Here is a 17,347-nt window from a genome sequence, read left to right as displayed (position 1 = left end):
TAATTTGCGAGGCCTGAGGTTTCTGGGCTACAATCCTACATGTTCACTTAAACATTCTCTCTCTGTTTGAGATGTATTTAATTTTTATGGGCTGGGAGTTAGAAACGAGTAAAAATAACTCCTGTCTTTACCCTGCTTCTGCACTGATAGTGTTCTTCCCAGAGCTTTGATTTGCCTCTTTCCTTTGCTTGGGTTATTTCCATTTTAAGGCCTTGTACACTTAGAAGTGATTCACCCTTGTAATTGAACTGCAAGCTGTGAGCTTTTCTCCGTTCTTTGATTAATCTGGTCCATTGATCAGAAGCATTTTTGGGAAACTCTGGAAATTTCTGAGTCACTCTTGGAGTTTAAGATATTCCTGCGCTTTTGATTAACTTGAATAAAAGAGCCCTGTCAGGATTGACATATTTTTTTGCCTCAGTATCGACGCTGACAGTTCATTTTTGTCTATCAGCTCCACTCTTTGCAGAGAACTTGCAAATGAAGACATTTTGTCACTAGTGGATAGAAAGGCAATAGGAAGGGGTCCAGATTAGTCAGACTTCAGTGGCTATTTGCAGCAAAAGGCAGAAAGTTCAACAACCAGCTGGGAAGTGAGAAAACTGATTTTTCAGATGCCAAAGGAACCACTCATCCATCCTTAACCTTGAGATTAAAATACATCTCTGCTGTAAATATAGAGTTAGCCACAGTTTTAGGAGAGGCAACTCAGAGGACTAGCATTGTGTAAACACTTCATATAGAGACCACAGTAACTTGTTGAAGGAATTGCCAAGTTTTGTAGTTCTTTAAAAGTTCAGACTACCTCCTTTTTGTTGGGAATGTTTAATTTACCTCCTTCCATTCTGTTTGTCAAGAGAGTTCTTCAGATGTTGCAGGTCCTGTTGTGGTGGCTGTCAGTTTGAAAAAGAGCCTAGGTAGGAAGGCTTAGTCTGCCAGTAATTCATTGTAATAGAGCTTAAGCTTATAATGGATTTAAACGTGGGCAGAACAAAAATGGGCTTAAATTGCAGTGGGGGAAATTTGGATAAAATTAGAAAAAAATTCTCAAAGATAATGGTGGTAAAACCCCACTGGAAAATAATGCCATGGACTCTATGACTCTGTCTTGCTGGAGGCCTTGAGGAAGTCTTGATAAACACCTGTAAGTGATAACAGAGGACTGGTGGAAGCAGTAGGTTGGAGCTGATACCCTTAGTACCTTCCAGCACTGTGAGCATCTCTGAGAGAAGCTCGTGTAGGGTGTAAATTGTGAGCCTACTGCAAGTTTTCTTGGCTGAAGTGGAAGAAAGGAGAAAAGGTGCTAAGACTTGTTTTGTGTGCTTTTTTTTGTCTGCTGCAATGCATTGACAGTATGTATTTTGTGCATTAAGCACGGAGATTAGGAAAGACAGATACAGAAATCTTAAGTCTGGACTCATCTGAAGTAACCACAAGGTTGGCTGAGTTTGAGAAATGTTTGCATGATGCTCTCAGAAATGTGGTTTGAATTTCTGGAGGTCTTGCACAGAGCCAGGAAGTGAAGTTCATGATCTTTGTGGGTCCCTGTCAGCGCAGGGTATTCTGTGAGTTTAATATATGTGCACTGTACCTCATATTGTGTTTTAGTAGCTTTAGCTAAATGCAGCGTTCCAGATTGTAAGGTAGTACATATTTTTATTTTTGCCCAATCCTGGACACAAACAATTAGGCATTTGTGATTTCATGCTCAAAAATGAGAAGCTGGAGATAACTGCAGTCATTTCTGGGAACTCCTGAATGGCAGTGCCAAATAATATGCTTATATTGGAACAGAAGATAGATGCAGTTCCTCACTACATTTTGCAGACTATTTTGGTTGATGAGCTGAGAGAGATGAGTAAATGATTGCCACTGATTAACAACCTGGAGTGCTACAGGAGCAGTACCCATTGCCTTGGAGAAGGCAGCGTGCAGAGTACCCTGCAGTGCTGGAAAGGGGCCCTGTTCCTGCTTTCTATGCTTATCTGATAACATGGAGTTTCAGTATAGGTCTCAGAGAAGGATTCATAAATGGTGGTCAGGATTATGGGCAGAGTAAAGACTTGAACATCTTCTGTGACACTGGGCCACCAGTCTGTGAGGCATGTACTTTGTGTCTCATTTACAGCTCTAACTCTCCCCTATACAACTACCAGCATCTGCTAAATGATAGGCTTTATTCAGGATTTGAGCAGAAGAGATTGCGTTGGTTACCGTGTGGACATCTCTCAAGTTTCTTTGCTTATGTTTTTGGATATCTGGTATCGGAGCTGAAGATATGATTCTTGACATCACTAACACCTAGCGTGTCTTTGTGGTTCTAGCATTAACCCAGCACAAATTAGTCTGTTATTTCTCTTGTTTTCCTGCATTTCAGCTGCTTGCTTTTTGCTGGCCAGGTTAGTTCAGTAACTGCTTGCAGCATGCTTGTTTCAATAGTTAAAGATTTATTTCTTTTAAAGACAACTCTTTTTACAATGTTCTTTTTCTTCAGGAACGCATCCAGGTAGTACAGACAAATACTAATTGATTGATTGTATCTTCAAGGCTGGGAGAGCAGAATTACTGCATTAATTTGGCTCTCTAAATGGTACTGTGGACCTTGTACAGTATCTCATCAGCACGCAAAGCAGTTTCTCCCATGCCTTACAACTTGAGATGAGGGTCAGGCTTTCTGTTTATACTGTTTACACTCTTCCTGAGCTTTGGATTTACCACTGCTGTAAACAGAGTTTAGGCATTGTCCCCAGTGGAGCAATGTCTACTAGAGGTTAATCCAGTGGTGAACATCCTCTGTAGTATGTTTGCAGCAGCACAGATCTTATGGATTTCTGCTTTTCTCTTTGTCTGTGGTGCTTCTGCTTTAAATGATGAGAGAGGATTTTAAACCTGTGCAGAAAATGGAATCCTTGCTGAGGGCACAGTGGATCATACAATTTACGGGACAAATCTGTCATAGGCTTGTAGAGCTTGGGAGCTGCCTGAAAAACAGACCCCTTTCCTTAAGGAAGTTGCAGTGGTTGAGTCAGCAAGTAGGGCTGAGCCTTCAAGTCTGTCAGACTGATGAAATAGAGGAATGCTAAAAAGTAGCATTCTAAGTATGCATTCAAAAGTAGGAATGTAAAAAGTTCATAGCCTTCCAGCTTTTAAAAACAAATGTTTCAGCACCATCTCTTTGAATAAAAGTTCGGTTTTGTATTAAATTAGGTTTTTACCAGAGTCACCAGATTTTACTAACTGGTTTCTGGAAGCTGGCAGAGGACAATATTAAGGTGCACATGAGTAATCACTAACTTAGAGGCTGTGAGTTTGGTGGGTTTGCGATTTGTGAGATGATTGGAGCCGAAGTGTATGTTAGCCTATTAGATAGGCAAAATAATTTTAAATTCATTTCTTTTAATTATAGCCTGTGCAGATTACCTTGCCACTGGGTCTTTTTACATTACTTTCTGTAATAAAGTCTTGTCAGGAGTACTTTCTGTATTGTATTTCTTCCATTACATTTGCTGGAAAGCCTGTCCTAGAACAAGAGAGGGAGAGTGTTTGCTTTCCATGTAAGTAATGTTCTGCTTTTAAAAAGAGTTTAAGTATTGTTTGTGGATAAAAGAGCTATTGTTTCCTCAAACAAAGCATCATTTCTTTTAGACAGCTCTAGGTTTAGTACCTAGGTGCCAGAAAATAAAGGAATGTTCTATGCAGTCTGTTACTCATTAGGTCTTACTAATAACCAAAGTTAGGCATCTCCTGTAAGCACTGTCTCTTTCTCAAGAGAAATTGAAGAAGGGAAATACCTGAAGGGCTCTGGCCATCTGAAGAGAGGTTTCTAAGATAAAACAACTTCTAAGATGTGATTTGCTTTTGGAACCATCTCTTTCCAGTGACTACAGACAGAGATCTGATAGTTGGTTAACAGTAAATACCACTCAAATGATTAAGTGGATAAATCTAATACTCATTATGATAATTCTCTGTTCTGGGAAAGCTGAAATAAAATCATTTCATTTAAACTTCCTAAGAGATTGTGTGTTCTGAGCAAAATCAGACTGACACATTTGCTTGAAATGGTTTGTGGAAGTTCTGCACTGTGTCCTTTTGTAACATAACATGAGCTCTCCTTGGTCCAGTTTTTGAGACTGAGCTCAGGGAATATGAGTCAGATTGGGGAATAAAGACAGGAAATAACCAGGTTAGACTTATTTCAAAATAAAACCTAGAAGATCCAATAGAAGTGTCCTTCCCATGCCCCTTCAGTGTCTTACTGGTGGAAAGCTAAAGCATGCTGTGGAAAGGGACTCTGGGTCTAAAAGCAGAAACCTTGGTGTTTTGTCACAGTGAGTTAGAAATTTTTTTTTAAGTCTGCCTCACAAATGAGACTTGGTGTTTCTGGAATACAAATGCCGTGGTTTGTGTTTGACTTTAAGGTATAAATTCAGGCTTGCAAGGGGTTTGTAAGGAAAGGGTGAGGCTTGGCAATGCCTGAAAAATAACCTGCAGACCTGCAGTTCAGAGCTTGTCTTGCTTGTCTCTCTTCCTTGGTCTGTAGCTTGAGGAGAGGGTGATGGCTCTGGGTACCTGTTGCCCAGCCAGCCTCTCTTGAGGGAGGGACTTGCTGCTGAGCTGCTGTGAGCCAGTCTTGAGGACACCAGTTACGATGTGGGCATTGACTGGTTCAGGCAGCTGGCTGAAGATCAAAGGAAAAGAAGGTACCCCTCCTGCAAGAAACTTTGGTACTTAATTAGGAGTATGGAGAAAACAAGGCTGCTCTGTAGCCTGCTGCTGTTGCAGCAAATTAGGCTAGCAGTTCTTCCCAGCTTCCATCCTTCTGTGAGATACTTCTTTGTTAGTGGAGATAGTGTGTCCATGACGCACAAAAAGAGAAGTGCCATTGTGCATATGACAGACGTGTCAGAAAGCATGTCTGCAGTAAATGTGAAGTGCAGATAACTTAATTAAAGAAATAAAAGACAAAGAAATGCCAGCATCTGGGCAGTTTGACGCTCAGCCTTAGTGGAGCTCAGGGATGTTGGATATTCTGTTCCACATAATTGCATAAACAGACTTCATCACCTCCTCCCCAGGCAGGTCCTATAAAAGTAGTGTAGATGAGTGAAGCATTGAAAGGTGGCAGGCATATGACTTTCCATCTCTCCTTTTTTTTTTTCTTCTTTTCTTTTCTCCTTTTTGTAATGAATAGGGGTGTTGTCAGCTGCCTGCATTGTGTTCGTCACTGTCAGGGCTGGCAGTGTAACAGATAAGTGGATGGATTCAAGGCCACCCAGGGAATGGAGCCTGACAGGACCTCATTCATCACTTCCATTTCAGAGGTCTCTGTGGAAGAGCTGGCATCAAAGAAGTAATCAAGGCTCACAAGACCATGGGGGGGGGACATGGGAGGAATGCTCTGCATTGCAAACAAACTGAGCTGTCAGATCTGTTTTGTAAATGAAGTGTTTTTCTGGAGACTGTGTTTATAACCGTCACCCTAAGCACACTCCTCATGATATACAACTGCCGTGGGAGCCTGGGGCCGCAACCTGGGCTTCTCCTAGCCTGCAAATAAAAAATTACAATTGTAGGGAGAAGTCAAAAGGTGTATGTGGGGAGGCGGGGACATTTAAGATATGGCTCATCCTAGCGGTTTGTTTCATTAGGTAGCCTCTCCATCTTCAGCTCTGCTGTTGGCACCCTGGCTCCATTCATCTCAAGTAATTGGCTCGCTAAGTATGATGCCTTGCCTATTGCAGATGAGACACGTGGTACAATTTGCCACTGGCTATGTGAACTTTGTAACAGCAAATGAGCCTGCTCTAAAGATTAAAATATATGTATATTAAAGAATCAGTTAATATGGACCTAGGGGACAAAGGAGAAAGCATTTACTAGCGGTGTGAGGCCTGTATAGATAGCCCTTGCATATGAAATCATGCTGAAAGCTTTAGGTTTCTAGAAATAAAGCAGGTGAGCAGTGTGCTCTGCTGTGTGGTTGCTCATCTGCCAGTCTATTCTGATATTCTGACAGACAGGATATCCAGCTGTCTGTGCATACAAAGTGCAGGGCTGAATGAGCTGGTGAAAGGAAGACATCTGCACTAAACTGTTAGAGTACAGTTGCCTCGTTTGCTTGTCCTTAATATTTTCTTCTCCGGTTTTGCTCTTACAGCCTCACAGATGATGCCTAGCCAGCTGTGCTTGGTCACCTGGTAGCTGAGGCTGTGGATAGGACTGTTACCCACTAACCTTGTGCCCATTCCCCTGCATGTGACTGGCCTTGCTGTTGCCCACTGACCACAGCCACTTGTTTTGGGGGCAGAGTTTATTTAGGTGTGACAAACTGAGCGTGCCCATGTTATGTGACTTTGCACACACAGTCTAGGCTTGTTCTTGATCCCTCAGGTTACCAGAATCCTATTAAGTGCAAACAGTTTAGCATAGGAAGTTCCACATGAATGTGTGCAAGAGCTTCTTTACGGTGAGGGTGACGGAGCACTGGAACAGGCTGCTCTGGGGGGTTGTGGAGTCTCCTTCTTGGAGACCTGCATCAAGACCTGCCTTGATGCCTACCTGTGCGATCTGGTGTAGGGAACTTGCTTTGGCAGGTGGTTTGGACTCGATCTCTGAAGGTCCCTTCCAACCCCTATGACTCTGTGAACTTACGTGCTTTGGACTTGCAGAGTAGAAACTTCCTATTGGATTACAATTTTTCTTATTAAACACTTTAAAGCACTCATCATGACTTATGTTACTTGGAAGTTATGTGTATGTGCTGAGAATACCTTTACATAATGGATTGGTTATTTTCTTTTAAGTTGCCAAGTTTGCTTCTGAGTCCTAAGCTCTCTTGAGGCTGTGAAAGCTTAGTAAATCCTGGAAATAATACTGATTGAATGCAGCTTTAGGTGACAGAAAAAAACAGCCAGAGGTTGTTCAGGGCCTTCCTCCGCTTTGGTAGCCTGGGTTACAGTCAGTGTTGGGTGCCTGAACCAATCTTAAAGGGCATCCCGTGGCAAAACATTTGCCACAATGAGAAAAATTTCATAAAACGGCAATGATCTTTATTTGTATAGCACTTTTCACCCAGGAGAAAAACATAGTGCTTCACAAAATGATTTTTACAAGCTGCACCAGCACTGAAAAACAAGCTCCTCCAGGATGAAATACACCAGCTGCTAAGCAGCGGCACTGCTGCATGAATAAAATAATAAAGCTATTTGGAGAGGAGTTAATGACTGCCATTGAGCAAGTCTGGTCGACAAGCAGTGCTAGGTTTTACTGAAGGTGGTGGGAGTTTGAACTCCTCTGTTTCCAGGAGAACAGAGGATGCAATTCAATATCCCTTTGCATAGAGAGATCTGGTAGGAGCAGCGAGCTCTCCACTGGTAGCAAGGGGCTTCTTGGATGTTGAGAAGGCAGCTGGAAGACCAGGTGAAAGAAGGAATGGGGTAGCGGGATAGGTAGGTCATTTACTGTGAGCGTGTCTGGTGTGGCCCTGTTGCCTACTGGCATCAGTTTCTGTGTCTGACCAGATTAGTTGGCTAATCTGGACAACTCAACATAGAGGAAGGTAACACAGCACTTGTTGACAGTAGTGGAGTGATACAGCCTCTCTATATTACATACTAGATGGGGGATTTATCTAGGAGTTGTTGCAAGCTCAGGGCATGTGAGCTAGCCATGTCTGTATATCTGGATCTCAGGGCCTGTTTTTGGCATCTTATGCACTGCTTTGTGTGAAGGGAATTTGTGGACAAAGGTTGCAACAAAGAGTACATTCAAGACCTGGCAAGTCTTGCAAGGAGAAATAGGTGCAAGTAGGTGGTGATACATACAGTAAAAAAATGATTTGCAGTTAAGATGCTGTAGAAATTCTTGTTATTCCTTGCTTCCATTTGCCACACAAACATGTCTTTTTGCTATGAATAATCAGGTTCACTGCTATAGAACTAGTAAGAAATACACTTATTTCATTTTATTCAACATGTATAGTCCTGGAGATATCCACAAAATGTTTCAGGCCATGCAAATCAGGTCAAATAGAGTAGAAACAGATATCAGAATTTGTCTGTTTAAAACCAAAGCCATGGAACTTTAAACAGCCAGCCCAATTGTGCATCTCCATGGAGAACATGGAAGCAATATCTGCATTATATATCAAGAGGCAGTCTTTGAAGGGCATAAAAGTTCCACAGCAGGAAAGTGCTTCAGCCTCAGAGAATTCAAAAACAAGAAGATATTTTTGTTTAGATGACATACTTGCTTCTCAGTTTTATGCAACCAAGAAAACCAAAGTTTCAATTGCTTTATCGGCAGTTGGGAGTTTTGTAAAGAACCTGCCTTCCATTTTAGAATCTGTTTCCAAAAATGTGCTCTCTAATGCTGAGATCAGCTATGCTTGGATGAAATTTATACCAAGAGAAAAGGTGAGGACAAAGAATTGCAAATAAGGGATTAACCGCTTTGGTGTTAAAAAACAGAGGGAGGAAAGATGAATCTTTGCTCTTCTTTATTGCAGTAGAGCCTAGAGCTCTGCTTGTACAAAAATAGAAGCACAGAACAGAAAAAGCAAGCTGTCAGTTGGTAGCAACTTGTTACCAAACTGGATTTGATGCTTATGGTATGTGGGATGGAAAGAAGACTGGCTGTTTCTCCTACTATGGAAGGCAGAGCTGATGGTGTTGAAGGCAATGCAGCTTTATAGTTTGTCTTGTGAAGTAAGCCATGAGCAAGCAAGTAGAAAAAGACTTTGTATTCCCTAAAGAAAATGGTGCCATCTAATTAGCATAGCCTGTTTTTAATTAGTGTGTAAGATCAGCTATGACAGTGGAAGAAGGCTGAATAGAGTTTACTGGATGGAGTTCAGCTATGAAAAAGTACTTATAATAGAGCAGCCCTTAAAACATCAATAACTTGAAGCAATTCCTTTTGAGGAAAAAGTATGCTAAAGATCTGCAAAATAGGAATGCATGGTAACAGATGAAGTCCATATTAAGGCACATTTTCTTTCATCAGAAGGGTAATGGAATTATTTATATTTTCTGGAATTTATAATTTTTATCTACTGAAGCTGAAGAAACAGTTGTAGACCAGGAATAATAGCTGTAAAGATGGTGCTTTGGCTATAATTCATTTTTCTGACTGTAGCTGAAATGGTCCATTCCTTGCTAGAGTGTCTGATTCAACCAGCCTCAGCTGAAGGAGGCAGCTCTTGTATGTGGTGATTCTTTGTGGTCTTCAAATGAAATTTCCCTTATCTTTTCCTCAGTGCTGGTGAGCTTCCCGTAGGTGCTATTGTGTAGTGAGAGAATAGTAGTTCAGCTGCCCTGATTTTAAAGCATGCTGAGAAAAGGGTTAGAGAGTGTGGTGCGAGTCTCCTGCAGCTCCCATCATTAGTGGTGCCTCGACACTATTCCAGTATTCCATGACAAAGTGGTTTTTGCCAGGCAGTGCTGAGGAGGGATCTGCAGAACAACATTTCTGACTTCTGTACCAGATGCTTCACCACTGCACAAAGATCTCACATGGGCAGAACTGACCTTAAGGGCATGGTGAAGCTCCACTGTCAACAACTCCCTGCGTAGCAGCACAAGCTCTGTGCCAGCTAGCAAGCATTGTCAGTGCCTGTGTGTGTCATCAGAACCTTGTGGTTGTAGACTAGCCAGCCATAACACTGTGTCAAACTATTTCCTCATTACCTTTCAATGTTTTTCCTTTTTAGTGTTATGGTATGGATTAATCTTTCTTCCTCAGAGTTGCTTTCACCATAGACACAGAAGTTGGTTTCCTTTAATCTGTTTTTATCTAGTAGCCTGATAGAGAGAATAGGCTGGGCTCACAGATGGGTGGCAGTGGCCTCTAAATAATGAAAGGATAGGGCTGGAGTATTTGTGATTGAGAGGTAAACACAAAAACAAGGTGTCAGTCAGCAGCAGGATCTGTACTTGCTCTCTGCTCTGCAGCCAGCCTGAGATTTTGGGCTCTCCATACAGCATGTGGAAAAAAAAACACCTGTGTCTGTCTTGATTCATCTTTTAAAAGATGCTTTAAAAAGAGAAAGGAAAGCATTCCTTGCAATGAGAATGAGGAAGGAAGAGAAGAGAGAGCTATAAAAATAGTGATTATAAAAATAGTGATTATTTAAAAAATAAGATATAGTTGTCTTCTTGAGGAGGAGGGATTGTATTCAGTAGAAGATGTGAGGAAAAAGCTGAGACTAAGCGTAATTCAATGCAGTGCTCCGTGTGTTCAAGGTGATAGTCATATCCTCCACTGCAAAGCACCAAGCCCCTGATTTTATTTTTATTTTTGTCCCCAAATGTTCTTATTGCAATATGAATAGATTAATGCCTAAATAATGTCCATGCAGCTCTTCTTTTCCCGATAATGTGTTTTCAAGTGCCCATAGCTGGCAGGTCTGGGATGCTGCAAACATAATAGAAATAGAACTAAACTCAGTGGCCCAGAACATCAACCACTCTAATAAAAATCACAACAAAAAGGAAAACAAGCAAGCAGTCTGGGGAACTATGAGCAACTGAAAAGAGCGAAAGCAGGATAAGGAGGTGCTGTTCTTGTGCAGCAGACTATCTGGGGGGGAATCTAGGACAGAGAAGAAAAATAAATGGCAGTCTCAGCCATGTTGGCCTAGGGATTTTGTCACTCAAATAATTCAGGGTTAACTATTAATTTCAAATGCTACAGAGAAACCTTGTGTCAGTGTGCATTGTACTGGTGTATTGCCAATTCCTTCTGGTGAACGTGGAAAGTGAGGTATGCATTTATAAGTGCCAGGGGAGAAATCTTGATTTCCAAGTTTTATTTCTCTGTTTTTCTATTAAAATTTGTGGTTGGATCCATGTATTACAGAAACATAAATATAGGAACGTGGTGAACTGGATCATCAATACATTTCATGGTACTGGTGACATAATAACCCACATGAATTTTGCTCTTGTGGTTTATTATACTGGTTCTAGGAGTGTGGGAAATATTTATGATCTTCACAATTCACTGATTATATTTATAATCACTAGAAAGAGTCATTTGTACTTGGTAAGAAGATTTTTTTTGTTTCAGATTTATTGTTTTTATTTCTCCAGACTACGTTTTGAGTTTAATGGTAAAGTTCAGAAATTTATAAGTGGTTTTCTGTTGTAGACCCCAATAGGATCCATCTTCCTCTGCAGTGAGCAATTTGTTTGTATCCTGAACAGGTCTGAATGCTCTGGCAGTGGCTGAGCTGGGGGATGAGGCGTGTTGGTTGGTTTGATGCAGTCAGCGGTGTGTGAAAGAAATATTGCATGCTGAAGGTCACACTGGCAAGTCTACATCACATAGCATGAGCACTGCCATTTGAAATTTTATGTGGCAGTTGAAGTTGCCAGAAATAAGAGGCTCCAGAATAGCATTTGTTCAGCTTTATTCTTCAGTTGTCAATGATCTCCCTGCTTATTAAACCTGTTTGTGTCTGGCTTTCTGTTGGTCCCCCCGGAGGTGTGCTGGAGTGGTCATAAGCTTGGAGTGCTCTAAGCCCCTTGGCGGGCAACTTCTGGTTGTCACTTAACGCTTCTGTTTCCCTGCAGTGATTTAGAACTGGAGCCTAAATGAGATCTGTGAGGCTCTGGCAGCTTCAGTGGATAATGGACAAAATCTTCGAATGTGTAGATCCACTTTCTCTATGTGAATGATTTTCTTTAAATAGAGTACACTTTCAGCTTAAGTTGGCCTCTGTCTTTCTGCGGTGTCACTGTCAAAGACTGATCTGAATATTCTGGTTTGCTTATGCAGTGCGCAGGTGTAGTAAATAAGAGGAAGAATGTCCTTGGAGGGGAGTCTTGTCACCTGAAGTGGCCACTGCTCTGCTTTCATTCAATTTAATTTTTGGGAAAGAAATGGAACTCTTTAAGAAGGTTACTCCCTCAAAGTTAACAATAATAAGGATGTATGTTGAATAAATAGGCTACAGGAAAGAGGTGTGATTAAAGGACAAATGGGATGAGGGCCAAACCTCTTTGTTTGAAATCCAGCTTAGTGACCAGTTTTTCTCTGGAGAGGAGGTTGCTGGCCGTACAAGGTTGAAATCCTCTATTTCTAGATTTAAAAAAGAATGCAATAACTTTTTTGTTTTTTTTAAACTATGTATAGCTTTGCTGTGTCCTATTTTCCATCTGCACTTGTACCCACTGTCTCTGAGAGAAGAATTTCTTTCAGTTCAGCAGGCTTTCAGGTAGAGGGGTCATGCTTTGAGTCTCCTTATATGGACTTAGTTCTTTTTGTCACATTTTGAGCTTGATGATTGGGTTAGTTGCATTCTTGATTAAAAATATATACATATTTGTGTAAGTACAAAATGTCTTGACATTGCCGAGGTGTGTGATGAGAACTGTCAGCTGTTTTTTCTTCTCAAACCGATCTGTTCCTTTGAGCTGGCAGGTAAGAAAGAATGCTGCTCTTCAGAAGCCTTCTCTTCCTAAGTAACAATTAAAGAAATGATTTTGCTGCACAGTATTTGCCTAGTAATTTTGCCTTTGTTAATTCTAAGAGCAAACCCCCTACAGGCATTAGTGATCTTGGACATAAGAAGGATTTATACTAAAATCCCACTTCTTAATCTTACGCAGTCTGAAGTGCTTAATGTTTGATGAGGTTTGTTTTCTGAAGTTTGATATCTGCGCTTCTGAGAGTTTAAATGGTGTTGTAGTCCCTTCAAAATTGGGAATTCAGAGAATTAGGTCACAATACAGTCAGCAACTTTTCTACAGTTCTTATTTTCTTCACCTTGTGCTGTCCTATTTAAATTCCTGTGAAGTAGCCATGAAAAGCCTTTTCTTTGCTGCTAAAGAGTGGATTTGTTTTACGTTGTAATATCTAAGATATGAAATGTCCCAAAGTGAAATCACAAGGAAGGCTTCTTAGTAGTATCAGAAGCTAAGGAAACAAAATTTAAATTTTCATCTTCTGTAGTAAAACCAAGTTATTCTATCTTTGTTTTTCTTTATATTTATTTATCCTGAAGTACTACATTCTCAGTAGTGAGAGGAAGGTCTTGCATTTAGGTTTGAGTCCAAGCCCTAGAAAGCTGGTTTTTTGTTTTGTTTTTTTTTTATTAAGTGGACAAAATTTGGAGAATAAAGACATCCTCTCGTATATCCTGGAGTTAGTGCAACACGAGAGTGTGATCCTGCTCAAGTTGTATGAAACCAAAGGGTTGCTCTGTGGGCTGGTCTATTGGCTGTTACACTGTTCTAAGACTAGTGAATGCACTAAGAATCTTAAGTCTTTAAAACTGTCAGTTTTTCATGCCCGTTTTTCATGGCAGTTTATTCTCTCTGAGTGAGGCAAATGAATGGTCTGGTTGCAGAAAGACTGGAGAAAGTGAGGATAAGCTGTAAAGGCTATGCAAAAAAAGCCCATTGTCTTGCTCAGTCTAGAAAACTTATGTATTGTTTTCCTTCTAGATATTTAAAAAAGAGGGAAACCACACCTTCATTAAACTTTTAGTGGTATTCAACACATGCTTCTCTGATCTTTCCTTCCTTGGATGTGTTTGTGCATTTGCCTTGTTAGCTGTCTCTTCTTGTGAATAGTTGATCTGTGAGTAGGTGTGCGACAAAGTTCATTGTAATTACAGTGACTTCGTCTTGTGACAGGATGCTATCAGAACATTGCTAACGCAAGAATTTAATGTCTCTTTATTCTGCTTTGTTTTATGAAGTTTTGCCAGGGTTTAAAAGAAGATCACCCATTTCATTTGCTTCATGTGCTCACAGAAAGTTTTAAGTGTTAATTAGATAAAACTTTCAAAGCTTATTTAATTTTAGTAGCAGTGAGATACACTTTGGCTCTCAGTAACTTGAACAGGTACCTCATACCTTCTATGTTTAATGCTTTGGCTGGATAAGTATTTTCAGGTAAATAGTTTCATAGCTTTAACCTTAGATCTCTTGTATTAGCTGCCACTTGCAGTAATGTTTACAAGCATGTATGTACTTTTGATATAGAGAAGCTGCCGTATGCAATCCTTCTTTCAGATGAAAAATATTTGCAAATAGGTCTTAAAGAAATTAAGCTATCTTCAATGTCTAGGGAGGAACTTCATGTTCCAGTGCAACTTTTCATATTTAAACAGAACAAAAACCAATTTAAAAGAAATGAAGAACTACAAATCACTTCAAATCATTTTACTTCTTTGGTATTGGAAGAAGAAACATTTTCAAATTACTATAACAGAAATGACTTTTTATGCAGACTTTTATGGGAATTTACATAAGGTTTTCCTGGGAAAAGTAGAGGCACTTTTAAACTGAATATTTGAAGACTGGCTCTGGAGAAATGCGGATTTCAACCCAAACACCTCCTTAAAGTATTCTGAGCACAATGCAATTTCTTTTAAAAGCACAAAAGGGCTTTTCTAAATGTCTTATCAAAGTTGTTTTCTTAGAAATAATTTATATTTATGCCAAACTTGTATCTGAAAATGATTTCTTTTCATGCCCTGGTTGTGCCTAAGATGATCTCATTTTTTTTCTTTGTTTTTTTTTTTTTTTAATTCCCTGAAAACAATTCTTTAGGCAATTTGTCACTTGCAGTAAAAGATCCTTATATGATACAGACTGTATACAGTAAATGTTAACATAGTCTTTCAGTATACACTAGAACAGTAAACAATATAAAATTTTAAAAGAGAACTTGTCAGCCAATGCAAGGGTTTTTTCTCTAAGCTGCTTGTTATGGCTGATAAGTCTTACCCTCTGATGTGTGAGGTGATCTTTGAAAGGAGAAATCTCCAGGAGTGCCTTTAATTTGCCTGAGCATTTTGTTAAACAAAATATATAACTGCAAACATCAGCAGAAGGTTGCACCATCTCTCACCATCTGTATATAATTGGAGATAACCTATTAAGAGTGTGGTGGTGGTGATTACAGGTGGGACTGGAAGCTTTACTTTTTCCTAGGGTTGCCTGGCATTTCCCATTATAAAACTATTTTCTGTTCCATTTAATAACTTTCTAGGATTTGAGCTCGTTTTCCATGCTGGGTGACTGCCTCCAGCTCTTGCATTTTTTATTTGTTTAGAAGATTTTTTTTTTCCCCCCATCTTATTTTTGTTACTTTTTTGGAAAAATAGAAAACACTTTTTCTGAAGGAAATAATTACAGTGACCTTTTTTTCCTTAGAGGCACAGCTCTCTTTGCTCAGCCCTTCAGAATAGCTTTCTGCAGGAGGTCTGCCCTTGCGTATCTGAGTGTGGTATTTTTGTTGTATCAGTTAAATCCCTGACTGCCTGGACACACTGCAAGCCCTAAACCCATAGGGCTCACTGTGGCTTTGCAACCCAGACCTTGAAAGTTTGGGGTGCCCGTGGGCCACTGCTTTGTGAGTGGAGGACGTGGATATCAAGGCTGCTGGGGTGCACGGTATCAACATCTGTTATGAGATGCTGGCTGCCCTTCAGGGGAAAAAAACATTGGGCAGATAGAGGGGGTACAAGTGTCAGGGCTGTAGAGGGACAGAAGTAGCTGTAGAATGGCAGGATGGAGGCTCTTGTGGTTTTTCTTGACAAAGGCATGACTTCTTCCTGATGTCCCTTCTCTCTATGAGACATTTGCTACCTCTGCAGTAAGTGCAGTAGTTTGGCTGACAACAATATTTGACCCTGTTTTTAATCCTGAAGTGACCATCTATCTTGTTCAAGGAGTGCACAGTGCTGGCAGAGAGAGTTTTGCCAGTAAAGTTCATTTTGTTTCTGAACTTGGGATCCAGTGATGCCAAATGTTGTGACATTAGAGAGGAATGCTTGGTTTGCATCTGCAGGGGCAAGCCTAGAAACTGATGATGACTGAGTGATTAGGTTCTGAGGTAGAATCGAGAGAACCAGAAGGCTCCTTGCTGTCCTGTGGCAGTAGTCTTCAAAGGAGGCAAGAACTATGCTGAAAATTGCTTTATTTGCTCTTCATACATGCTGATTGCCTGCAGCATGTTCAAAGGTCCAGTTAGTTGTACACTACTCCTGTGTCAGAGTAACTCCATAGCATTTCTTCTGGACCTCAGTTAGCACCATCCAGAAAGTGCAAGCCTAGCTAATGCTCGGACTGTACCCAAGCCTTCGTATTCTTTGGTGTGAAACAAAATATGCACTTACTAAGCCCTACAATGTTATGTTGCTTATTTCCATTGGTAATAGGGAAAACAGTTTAAGTGCGATTGCAGAATTCAGTATGCAGCATGTATTATTCATGACTCCTCCGCGCTTCTCTCCTCCCTTGCTGTGCTAGTGTGGCCAGTCCATAAGGTGTGATATTTGGCAATCTGTATGTGGTCTGTTCTGAGCTTTGCAGCCTGCATTATGTACTGTTTTCCTTTGAACCATTTGTAACATAACCAGAAATCAAAAGAAGGCAGTTTCTCTGTGTAGAAATGAGAATGACAGAAGTGACCTGTTTCTCAGGGCATCTGCATGTGAGGACATAGAATCATTAAGGTCGGAAAAGACCTCCAAGATTACCTAGTCCAACTGTCTACCTACCACCAATATTCCCCACTAACCCACGTCCCTCAGTGCCACGTCCACATTTTTCTTAAACAACTCTGGGGACGGTGCTTCCACCACCTCCCTAGTCAGCCTGTTCCAGTGCTTGATTGATCTGAGAAGTTTTGCCTAATATTCAACCGGAACCAATGGAGGATAATAGGACAAGGGAAGAATGGCCTTTGTTGATGGAGCTGGGATGTGGTGCTGTGCCCAGGCCAGCAGCCCATGTTGCTTGCTTCTGGCAGCTGGAAGAGGCCTCAGGTGGGTCCTTGTACCAGTGCATAGCAGCAGCTTGGCACCCTCAGGAACACTGCATGGCTCTGCCCTGAGTTACACGGGCTCCCCACAGCTCAGGATTTTGCTAGAGGTGAACAGGAATTACTGGGGAATGAACTGAACAGGGGAGTAAATAATAAAAGCAATGACTCGTGGGCTTTGTTCTACTGACCTGTGTAATTTACCTTGTGTACTGAACGTAGCTAGGTTCTTGTTGAAAGTGATTTAGTTATCTGGTAGCTTGAGCATGGACAGTCTCAGAGATTAAAGCACATTTAGCACACAAAATGAATTAAGTCTGTGAGGAGCCAGGGCCATAAGATGAGACCAATGCAGGGATCTCCCCTAGAATGCCAATCTAAAGGAAGCACAGAGAAACAGTCTGTACCAGCATACCTTAATGCTTTCATACTGCTGGAGGAAATGGTACGCAGGGCTCTGAAGGAAGGAAAACACCTCACAACCAGTGGAGGTGATTATCTGCTTTCATCATCTGTGGATGGTTATATTATCTAAGGCTGATCCCTGTGGTCTGGTGGAGTAGAC

The sequence above is a fragment of the Coturnix japonica genome, chromosome 4, assembly GCF_054131305.1.
Source record: "Coturnix japonica strain WE chromosome 4, WE-NBRP24, whole genome shotgun sequence".
NCBI classification, from domain to species: Eukaryota; Metazoa; Chordata; class Aves; order Galliformes; family Phasianidae; genus Coturnix; species Coturnix japonica.
Note: the sequence above shows the minus strand (reverse complement) of the source record.